General features: G+C 54.7%; 1 pseudogene; it reads right to left on the reverse strand.

The window, feature by feature from the left end:
- Positions 1-408: 408 nt before the first annotated feature.
- Positions 409-1,249, reverse strand: LOC119921762 (annotated as a pseudogene).
- Between the last annotated feature and the right edge of the window lie 9,188 nt (positions 1,250-10,437).

The raw sequence follows: 10,437 nt of genomic DNA on the forward strand, positions 1-10,437 counted from the left end.
GGCAGAATAAGAACCATGGCCTGAGGTTATTCTTAGTGCTCCCAGGCTGGGGGAGAATAGGCAGCCTGTGAGAACGAGGGCCAGAGCCAAGTGTGAGGCCCAAAAGGCCACAACCCGGTGCGGAAAATAAACCACTGCCTGGGTCAGAGACCTCCACGAAAATCCCGAGATCTCCCCACGGACGGGCTACAAGCCGGCAGGACCATCAACCACCGCCCGGGTGAAGGACCTGCCATCTTCCCATGTCCTTCCCCTCCTACACACTCCATCGCGGGTTTCTCCCGAGGAGCTAACCCAAGTGCGGCTGGCAGCTTTGGAGCTGCTGGCAGCTGTGGCCGGCAGCTGGGTGACAGAGGAGGAAGCCTGCTTCCAGCAGGAGCTGATCCGCTACCTCCTCCCCGTCCTTTTTCACTTGAAGGACGAGCACTCGACAGTGGGCACAGTGAGTCTCCCCGACCCTGCACAGTCCCCTTCATCTCTGTCCCTGGTCCTGGCCTCTTCTGCCTTCTAAAACTCACCCGCGGATTCTCCGTTTCCAAAAGCCAGATACATATTCTTCTGGATGGCCCAGAGCATCGACTGGGGTTACAACCAAGTAGTTGGATGGACACTAAGCGGAAAAGAGAGGGAGAGCACGGCCTATGATACCATCTGGGAGGTCTTGGTGAGTACGACTGGGTTGGGTAGGGGACTGTAGGGGCGTCCTTGAGTCAAGGGGAAATTGTGTGCCCGGATGTCTCCTGGGGGGCACATCGATGGGATATCCGGGGTAATTAGCGTGGGCAGAGCACCGTACCCAGTACTTCGGAGAGTTCAGCTGAACAGCTAGTGGACACGGTCCCGATCTGCAATGACCTTCCAGGCTAAAGGAGTTGATTTGGGAAAGCGACCAGGAGGAGGTTCAGAGCCCAGTGCCCTGAGGTGGACCTAGGTTTTGGGGACTTGGGGGTGGGCATCTACAAGCATGTTGGGGATGGGGAGGGGTCTCTCACTCTCCTTCTCCTCCTGCTCAGATGGAGAGCTTTGAGGACAACCATCCCATTTTCTTGTCCCAACCTCTGGCGTATACCAACTGCCCACAACCAGATGTGAAATTTACGGCCGTGCTCTTCTTCGGTGCGTGGAGAGTGGAAGGCACTAGGGAAAGAAAATAAAACAAGCAAAAAACCACAAAAAAGCGTCATGTTCTGTCCCAGCCCCTTTTTCCTTGCCGCGTCCCAGAGGAGGCCCCTCTTGATTCCTCCTCCATGCCTCTGGGGACTGGATATTAAAGCCGAGCGGCGATAGTCCTTCTGAGAAACGCGTGAATGGATGGATAGGCAAACAAATTAGAAAATGAAAATACAATCCGGCGGGACCATCAACCGCCGCCTGGGTCAAGAACCTGCCCCGTTCCCATCTCCTGCCCTTCCTACACACTCTAAAGGGGGTTTCGTCTCAGGAGAGACGCCAAATACAGGCTGATCCCCTGGAGCTGCTGGGAACCGTGGATGGTGGCTGGTCGATGGAGAAGGAAGCCTGCCAACTGCAACATTGATGTTCCACTGCCTCCTCTCTGTCCTCTTCCACATAATGGACCAGCACCCTACAGTGAGCAAAGTGCGTCTTCCCCACCTTCTGCAGTCCCTGCTCATTTTGGGCGTCTGGTCCTCGCCTCCCTCTCCCTCTGACACCTCCCCTCCCCCCGCAACCCCCATTCTTGTTCTCCATTTCCAGAAGGCCTTCTGGAAGGCCTACATATCTTCTTCAGTGTACACCATCAACATCAGTCTGGATAATTTGTGGCTCTTTGGCGAAGACTAGGAATTCCTTTTCCAGGGTGAGTCCCAATCATAGTCTGCCTGTCTGTCTTTCTGTCTTTCTGTCTTTCTGTCTGTCTCTCTGTCTGTCTCTGTCTCTCTCTCTGTCTCTCTCTGTCTGTCTGTCTGTCTCTCTCTCTCTCTCTCTCTCTCTCTCTCTCTCGCTTTTCTTTCCTTCCTTCCTATCCTTCTGAACCTTCCTGGCCCCCGACCCGGCTGTGCCATAACCCAGAGGGGGCCGCTGCCCCTTGGTTCGTGGCATCGGCTGACCTTCCCAATAACGTCACCCCCGCAACGAGCCACAGGGTTTCCCCCATACTCGGGCGCAGATTTCCTTCTGCCGGCGATGCCTTCGCTTCTTACGCTCCCCCGGCAGACTTCTCTCCCCCATTTGTCCCTGTCCTGGGGTCCCCAGCCCCCGCCATGGTGCCAGAAGCTCCACACCCATCTCTTTCCCCTCTCACACACTCCACCGGGGGTCTCTCCGCAGGAGAGAACCCAAGTGCGTGCGGCCGGTTCCACAGCTCCCAAAGAGATTGGGGAATCGGCTGCGCTTCCTCAGCTCGTCACTCCAGCGGTGAACCACGGCCCTCCCCCACCCTCCGCCCGGCACTGCGTCTCCCCATCTGCCAGCGCTGCCCTTGCCCCGGAGCTCTCAGTACCCCTGTTGTCTCTGCGCTAGGGTCCCCAGCTCCCGCCAGGGTGCCAGCAGCCCCCCACCCAACTCCTGCCCCTCCTACACACTGCAACGGGGTTTTCTCCTCAGCAGAGATCCCAGGTGCGGGTGACAGACCTGGAGCTGCTGGCAGCAGTAGCCAGCAGCTCTGTGATGGAGAGGAAAGCCGGCCTCTGTCAGAAGCTGATCTGCTGCCTCCTTCCCGTCCTCTTCTACCTGAAGGGCGAGCACCTAACAGTAGTCAAAGTGAATCTCCCCCTCCATCCACAGTGCCCATCCTCTCTGGGCCCCTGGTCCTAGGCTCTGCCGCCCTCTGACAACCACCCCTCGGGCTCTCCGTTTCCAGAAAGCCAGATATACATTCTTCTAGTTGGCCCAGAATGTCGGCTGGAGGCACTCCAAAGTAGTCGGGTGGATGTTGAGATGGGAAGAGAGGGAGAGCACAGCCTACGGTACCATCTGTGAGGCCTTGGTGAGTACGTCTGGGATGGGTGGTGGGTGGGAGGGGGCGTCCTTGGGTCTGGGGTGGGAATTGTGGGTGCGGATCCCTCCTGGGGGACACATGGGTGGGATACATTGGTTAATTACTGTGTGCAGAGCACTGTACCGAGTGCCTCAGAGAGTACAGTTGAACAGTTGGTGGACACGTTCCCGGCCTGCAATGACCTTAGAGTCTAGAGGGGGTGATTTGCGAAAGGGACCAGGAGGAGGTTAAGAGCCCATTGCCCTGGGATGGAACTAGGAGTTGGAGAGTTGGGGTGCATCCGCAAGGAGGTTGGGCGTGGGCTGGTGTCTCTCACTCTCCTTCTCTTCCTCCCCAAATGGAGAGCTTTGAGTATAGCCATCCCATTTTCTCGTCCCAACCTCTAGCGTATACCAACTGTCCCCAGCCAGATGTGAAATTTGTGGCCATTGTCTTCCTTGGTGAGTGGGGAGAGGAGGGCGCTTGGTAAGGAAAAAAGAAGCAAACAAAAAAGTGCAAAATATGCCTCATTATCAGGCCCAGCACCTTTTCTTAGACGGATCCCAAAGGAGTTCTCTCTTGGCTCCTCTTCCCTGCCTCCGTGGGATGGACATGGAAACCGAGCGTCTGTAGTCCTTCCGGGAAGCGGTTGGACGGATGGATGGGCGAAAAACGAGAAAATAATGGCTCGTTTCCTTTCCCCTCAGTACACACCATCACCATCATTCTAGAAAGCCCTCTGCTCTCCGTTGAGGACTAGGGAATCCTTTTCCAGAGAGAATCTCAAATATAGACACCCTCTCTCTCTCTCTCTCTCTCTCTCTCTCTCTCTCTCTCTCTCTCTCTCCCTCTCTCTCTCTCTCTTTCTCTCTCTCTCTCTCTCTCTCTCTCTCTCTCTCTCTCTCTCTCTCTCTGCCCTACATCTCACGTGCTCTTTACCACCACCTTTTAAGAAATTCAAACTCTAGAAAACGACTGCTCGACCAGGATTCGCAGATTCCTGAGATCCTACAAGAGGAGACTGGCAGAGAACGATGGCTAGTTCTTCTTCTGATGGCTCCCATCCCTTGGGAGAAGAAGAAGCCTAGGAGGGCGAGGTGGCAACAGGACTGTCCTGGGGCTCCAGGTATGAGGCAATGGGGGCTGCCTTGGGACGTGCCATAGGTTCAGGTCTCAGAAGAAATGAGAGGATTCCGTCCCCAGACAGCCATGTGAGAGAAGCAGGTTCAGGGGGCCCGGCCCTCTCCGTGATCCCCCATTTATGCTCTGGCCGTCTGCGGGAAGAAGGAGGCCAGGCGGGTGGTGGGCTCTAACCCCAGGACTCGGGGACGGGGGGAACTGGACCGCGCCACTGTCAAAACCCTACATCCTTTCCAGGTTGGGACCGCCTTTCCTTCAGCCAGCGGGGTCGGTAGGGAGTGGGGGCGCTGACAGTGGAGCGCCATTCGAGTCCGTGGGTGGGCCGGGGAGGGGGAGACCCGCCTACCAGGGTAGAGCCCCGATAGTTTTAAGTGCTGGGATTGGGCACACTTCTGGTGAGGCATGGGTGCCCCAGGAGGGGGTTGGAATGGCATTCATTCATCCATCCAATCGTATTTACTGAACACTTACTGTGTGCAGAGCACATTAATAAGTGCCTGGGAATGGCACTTGAATTGGGGTCCGAACCTGGTTCCAGCCTGTCCATTTGATGCCATTGGAAGAGGAGGAGGGCCAGGATCAGGTGGACGAGGACGGCTAATGACTGGTGGAGGAGGAGGGCCAGGACCAGGCAAAGGAGGCCAAGGAAGAGCCGGAGTAGGAGGACCAGAGCAGGCGGAAGGGGTGGGCCAGGACCGTGGGAGGAGGAGGGCAAGGACCAGACAGTGGAGGAAGAGTGCGAAGACAAGGGGGAGGAAGTTTGCCATGGCAAGGCACATGACGAGGGTCAGGACCAGGTGGAGCAGGAGGGCCTAGGACCAGGGATTGGAGGAAGGCCAGGATCAGGTGCAGGACGAAGACCAGGACCGGGTGGAGGATGAAGGCTGGGACCAGGAGGAGGATGGAGGTCATAGTCAGACACAGCAGGAGGACCAAGACCAGGGAGAGGAGGTGTTTCAGTACCAGGAGGAGTAGGTGGGCCAAGACCAGAGAGAGGTAGAGGATAAGGACTAGATGGAGGAGCAGGGCCATGACCAGGTAGAGTGCAAGCGCCAGGACCAGATGGAGGAGGGGACCTGGCACCGACAAAGGAGGAGGAGGGCCAGGACCAAGAGGAGGAGAAGGGCCCAGGATCAGGGAGAGATGGGGGGTCCGGACTAGGCAGAAGAGCAGGGTCATGACCCGTTAGAGGAGGAGGACCAGGGCCAGTCATAGGAGATAGATCAGTGCCATGGGACGGAGGTGGACTAGGACCAGGAGGAGGAGGAGGGCCAAAACCAGACAGAGTAGTAGGAAATCGAGCGGCGGTAGTTCATCCAGAAAGCGAGTGGACAGATGAATGGGCAAACAAAGGAGAAATTAATGGTTCGGTTCCTTCCCTCTCAGTATACACTATCACCATCAATCTAGAAGCTGAGCAGGGAAAAGAGGGAGAGTCCCTTCTTTTGACCGGTCCCGAGGGGAGTCCCCTCTTAGTGCTCCTCCTCCAGAGTAATCCCTCCGGGAAGAGGATAGATGGATGGATGATGAAAATAGAAAATAACGGCATGTTTCCTGTCCCCTCGCCATTACCATCGATCTGGAAAATCTGTGGTTCTCCGAGCAAGACTTGAAAATCCTTCCACAGCGTGAATCCCAACCATAGACACTCTCTCTCTCTCTCTCTCTCTCTCTCTCTCTCTCTCTCTCTCTCTCTCTCTCTCTCTCTCTCTCTCTCTCTCTCTCTCTCTCTCTCTCCCTCCCTCCCCCCCCTCAACCCGTCTCTCTGCCTTCTCGGTTCTATGCTTCCTCCTTCATCTTCCTTTCCTCCCTTACTCTCCTCTCTGAATGCTTGCCCGCTGGGCCTCTAGCCGCTATTTCCCCCTAGACTGTCAGCTCGTTATGGGCAGGGAAACAGGTCTGCTCATTCTGTTGGATTCTGCTCTTAGTACAGTTCGCTAAACATAGTAACACCATCGATTGACTGACTGACTCGATAAATACTATCGATTGATTGATTTCTCTGACTTTCTTTCTCCTCTTTCCCTTCTTTCGGTCTCTTTCTCTGAGCCCCTTACCGTCTCCGCAGCTCTGTGAGGGGAAGTTTGTGGGTGGGGCAGGGGGAGGGCAGGACTCCTCCCAGGTACCCGGGGTGTGGTAGAAGAGGAGGGCTGCTGACAGGGTAGGGCTGCCCCGGGTCTCATATGGCTTTTGCCACCCGCTTTTCAGAAACTGAAATTCTAAAGAACGACTCCTCGACCACGATCTGCACATTTCTCAGCTCCCACGTGAGAAGCCTGGAAGAGAATTATGACCTGGGCTTGTTGTTAGTGCTCTCAGGCTGAGAGAATATAGGTAGCCGGTGAGGACGAGGGCCGGAGCCAGGCCGTTGGGAAAAGAAGCCACAAAACGGCACGGACCATCAACCACCCCTTGGGAAAAAGACCTGTCTCAGGACGCCGACATCTCTATAGCGAGGAGCCATAGGTGGCGCGGACGATCAATTCTGGCCCGGGACAATGACCTGACATAGGACGGTGAGATCTCTCCTTCAAGGGGCCACAAACCGGTGCGGCCTTCAACCGTGGCCCGGAACACCGACCTGCCCGAGAATCACGAGATCCCTTCGCCGACGGGCCACAAACCGGCGCGGAACTTCAACCGTTGCTTGGGGCAGAGACTTTCCAGCTAACGCCGGAACTCTCCCCCGAGCTACCTCAGCCTGGTCAAGTCATCAACCGTTGGAATCCCTGATAACCGTCTGCCTGCCCGCCGGGATTATAGGACCCAGTGTTCTCGATCTGCTGCGGGCGTGTAGCAGCTTTTTTCTCCATTTCTTCATCTTTCCACTTTCCCTTCAGTCAGATCACCTCCCTTCTCGCCTTCTTTTTCCCAGCCTGTACATTCCACTCCTCTGGTACTAACCTTCTCACTGTGCCTCATTCTCACCTGTTTCGCCATCGACCCCTGGCCCACATACTACCTCGAGCCTGAAGCGCCTTCCCTCCTCATATCCGCCAAAAAAACCAAAAAAACCTTCCCTCCTTCAAAGCCCTACTGAAGGCTCACCTCCTCCAAGAGGCCTCACCAGACTACGCCCCCCGTTCCTCAGCTCACAAACCTCCCGATCACCCCGACTCGCTCCCTTGGCTCTTCCCCCCTCCCACCCCACAGCACCTGTGTATATATGCATACGTATATTTATACATACATATGTACATTTATATATATATAAGTATATACATGTTTATATATATATATACTTATAATTCTATGTATGTCTCCCTTTATTGCTGATTTGTACTTTAAAGCGCTTAATACAGTCCTTTGCACACAATAAACGCTCAATAAATACGATTGAATGAAGAATTAATATTAATGCCTGTTTACCTGTTTTGATGAGTAATTATCTATAATTGTATTCTTTATATTGAGGCATGTTTACTTGTTTTGAGGTCTGTCTCCCCGCTTCTCCACTTTAAGCCTGTTGTGGGTAGGAATGATCTCTATTGCTGAATTGGACTCTCAAAGCTCTTAGTACAGTGGTCTGCACACAGTAGGCTCTCAATAAATACGACTGAATGAATGAATGAATGAACAATGGCCCCTTCACTCCCAAGGCCCCAAGGACAATTCAACTATTCATTCATTCATTCAATCTGCGTGCAGAGCACTTAAGCACTTGAGAGAGAACTACAATATTAAACAGTTACATTCAATGATCACAACGAGTTTACAGACTCCTCGGTGTTCCCCTGAATACTGGACTCTTCACTCCCTAAGACCCAAGGAGGAGGTGTCGGTTAGGAGGAGGTGTCGGTTTCCTTCTCGCCCCCCAATGTCGCTTTCGCACTATCCCTCCTCCCCCTTCCCTTTCCTTCCCTTCCTTTGAAGCCCACATTATTCGCCTCTACCACCCCCTCCAGATTCTTGTAGCCGTCCTCTACCGCCCTCCAGGCCCCACTTCCAACTTCTTTAACGACTTTGACCCCTTCCTCACATTCCTTCTCTCCTTCTCCATGCCCACTCTGATCCTCGGAGACTTCAATATCCACATGGATATCCCTAACGACTCCTCTGCCGCCCGCCTTCTATCTCTCCTTGACGCTGCTAACCTCTTCCTCCACCCCACCTCACCCACTCACCAACTTGGTCATACCCTCGACCTCATCATCTCCTACCGCTGCACTGTGTCCACCCTCACCAACTCTGTGATCCCTCTCTCTGATCATAATCTTCTCACCTGCCTCCTCACTCACACTCCTTTCCCCTGTAAATCCGTATTACTCCCTCACAGAGATCTCCGCTCTCTGGACCCCACCCATCTTTCGGAGCTCCTCACACCCCACCTCTCTGCCCTCTCCTCTCTACCCAGTCTTGATGATCAGATTACTGCTCTCAACTCTACCCTTTCTACTCAGCTAGACTCGCTCGCTCCCCTTTCCCTTCGCCGTTCTCGCACCACTAACCCACAGCCCTGGATCACTGCCACTGTCCGCCTCCTTCGCTCTTATGCTCGAGCTGCCGAACGCTGCTGGCGAAAGTCTAAACACCATGCCAACCTCGTTCACTTCAAGTTTATCCTTTCCTGCCTTAACTCAGCCCTCTCTTCTGCCAGACAAAACTATTTCTCCTCCCTTATTGACACCCATGCCCATCACCCCTGCCAGCTCTTCCGTACATTCAACTCCCTTCTCAGGCCCCCGGTTCCTCCCCCTCCTCCTTCCCTCACCCCCAACGATCTGGCCTCCTACTTCATTAACAAAATTAAATCCATCAGGTCCGACCTCCCCAAAGTCTCTTCCTCCCTTTCTCCAACCCCCCGGCTCTCAACACTCTCTGCTACTCTCCCATCCTTCCCAGCGGTATCCTCAGAGGAACTCTCCTCCCTCCTCTCAAGTGCTACTCCGGCCACCTGTGCTTCTGACCCCATTCCCTCTCATCTTATGAAATCTCTCGCTCCATCCCTTCTCCCCTCCTTAACTTCCATCTTCAACCGCTCACTCTCCACTGGTTCCTTCCCCTCTGCCTTCAAACATGCCCATGTCTCTCCCATCCTAAAAAAACCCTCTCTTGACCCCACCTCACCTTCTAGTTATCGTCCTATATCCCTCCTACCATTCCTTTCCAAACTCCTTGAACGAGTTGTCTACACGCGCTGCCTAGAATTCCTCAACAACAACTCTCTCCTCGACCCCCTCCAGTCTGGCTTCCGTCCCCTTCATTCCACGGAAACTGCGCTCTCAAAGGTCACCAATGACCTCCTGCTTGCCAAATCCAACGGCTCATACTCTGTCCTAATCCTCCTCGACCTCTCAGCTGCCTTTGACACTGTGGACCACCCCCTTCTCCTCAACACGTTATCTGACCTTGGCTTCACAGACTCCGTCCTCTCCTGGTTCTCCTCTTATCTCTCCGGTCGTTCTTTCTCAGTCTCTTTTGCAGGCTCCTCCTCCCCCTCCCATCCTCTTACTGTGGGGGTTCCCCAAGGTTCAGTGCTTGGTCCCCTTCTGTTCTCAATATACACTCACTCCCTTGGTGACCTCATTCGCTCCCACGGCTTCAACTATCATCTCTACGCTGATGACACCCAGATTTACATCTCTGCCCCTGCTCTCTCCCCCTCCCTCCAGGCTCGCATCTCCTCCTGCCTTCAGGACATCTCCATCTGGATGTCCGCCCGCCACCTAAAGCTCAACATGTCGAAGACTGAGCTCCTTGTCTTCCCTCCCAAACCTTGTCCTCTCCCTGACTTTCCCATCTCTGTTGACGGCACTACCATCCTTCCCGTCTCACAAGCCCGCAACCTTGGTGTCATCCTCGACTCCGCTCTCTCATTCACCCCTCACATCCAAGCCGTCACCAAAACCTGCCGGTCTCAGCTCCGCAACATTGCCAAGATCCGCCCTTTCCTCTCCATCCAAACCGCTACCCTGCTCATTCGAGCTCTCATCCTATCCCGTCTGGACTACTGCACTAGCCTTCTCTCTGATCTCCCATCCTCGTGTCTCTCTCCACTTCAATCCATACTTCATGCTGCTGCCCGGATTATCTTTGTCCAGAAACGCTCTGGACATATTACTCCCCTCCTCAAAAACCTCCAATGGCTACCGATCAATCTGCGCATCAGGCAGAAACTCCTCACCCTGGGCTTCAAGGCTCTCCATCACCTCGCCCCCTCCTACCTCACCTCCCTTCTCTCCTTCTACTGCCCAGCCGGCACCCTCCGCTCCTCCACCACTAATCTCCTCACTGTACCTCGCTCTCGCCTGTCCCGCCATCGACCCCAGGCCCACGTCATCCCCCGGGCCTGGAATGCCCTCCCTCTGCCCATCCGCCAAGCTAGCTCTCTTCCTCCCTTCAAGGCCCTGCTGAGAGCT

Source organism: Tachyglossus aculeatus, unplaced genomic scaffold, assembly GCF_015852505.1.
Source record: "Tachyglossus aculeatus isolate mTacAcu1 unplaced genomic scaffold, mTacAcu1.pri SUPER_30, whole genome shotgun sequence".
Lineage (NCBI taxonomy): Eukaryota > Metazoa > Chordata > Mammalia > Monotremata > Tachyglossidae > Tachyglossus > Tachyglossus aculeatus.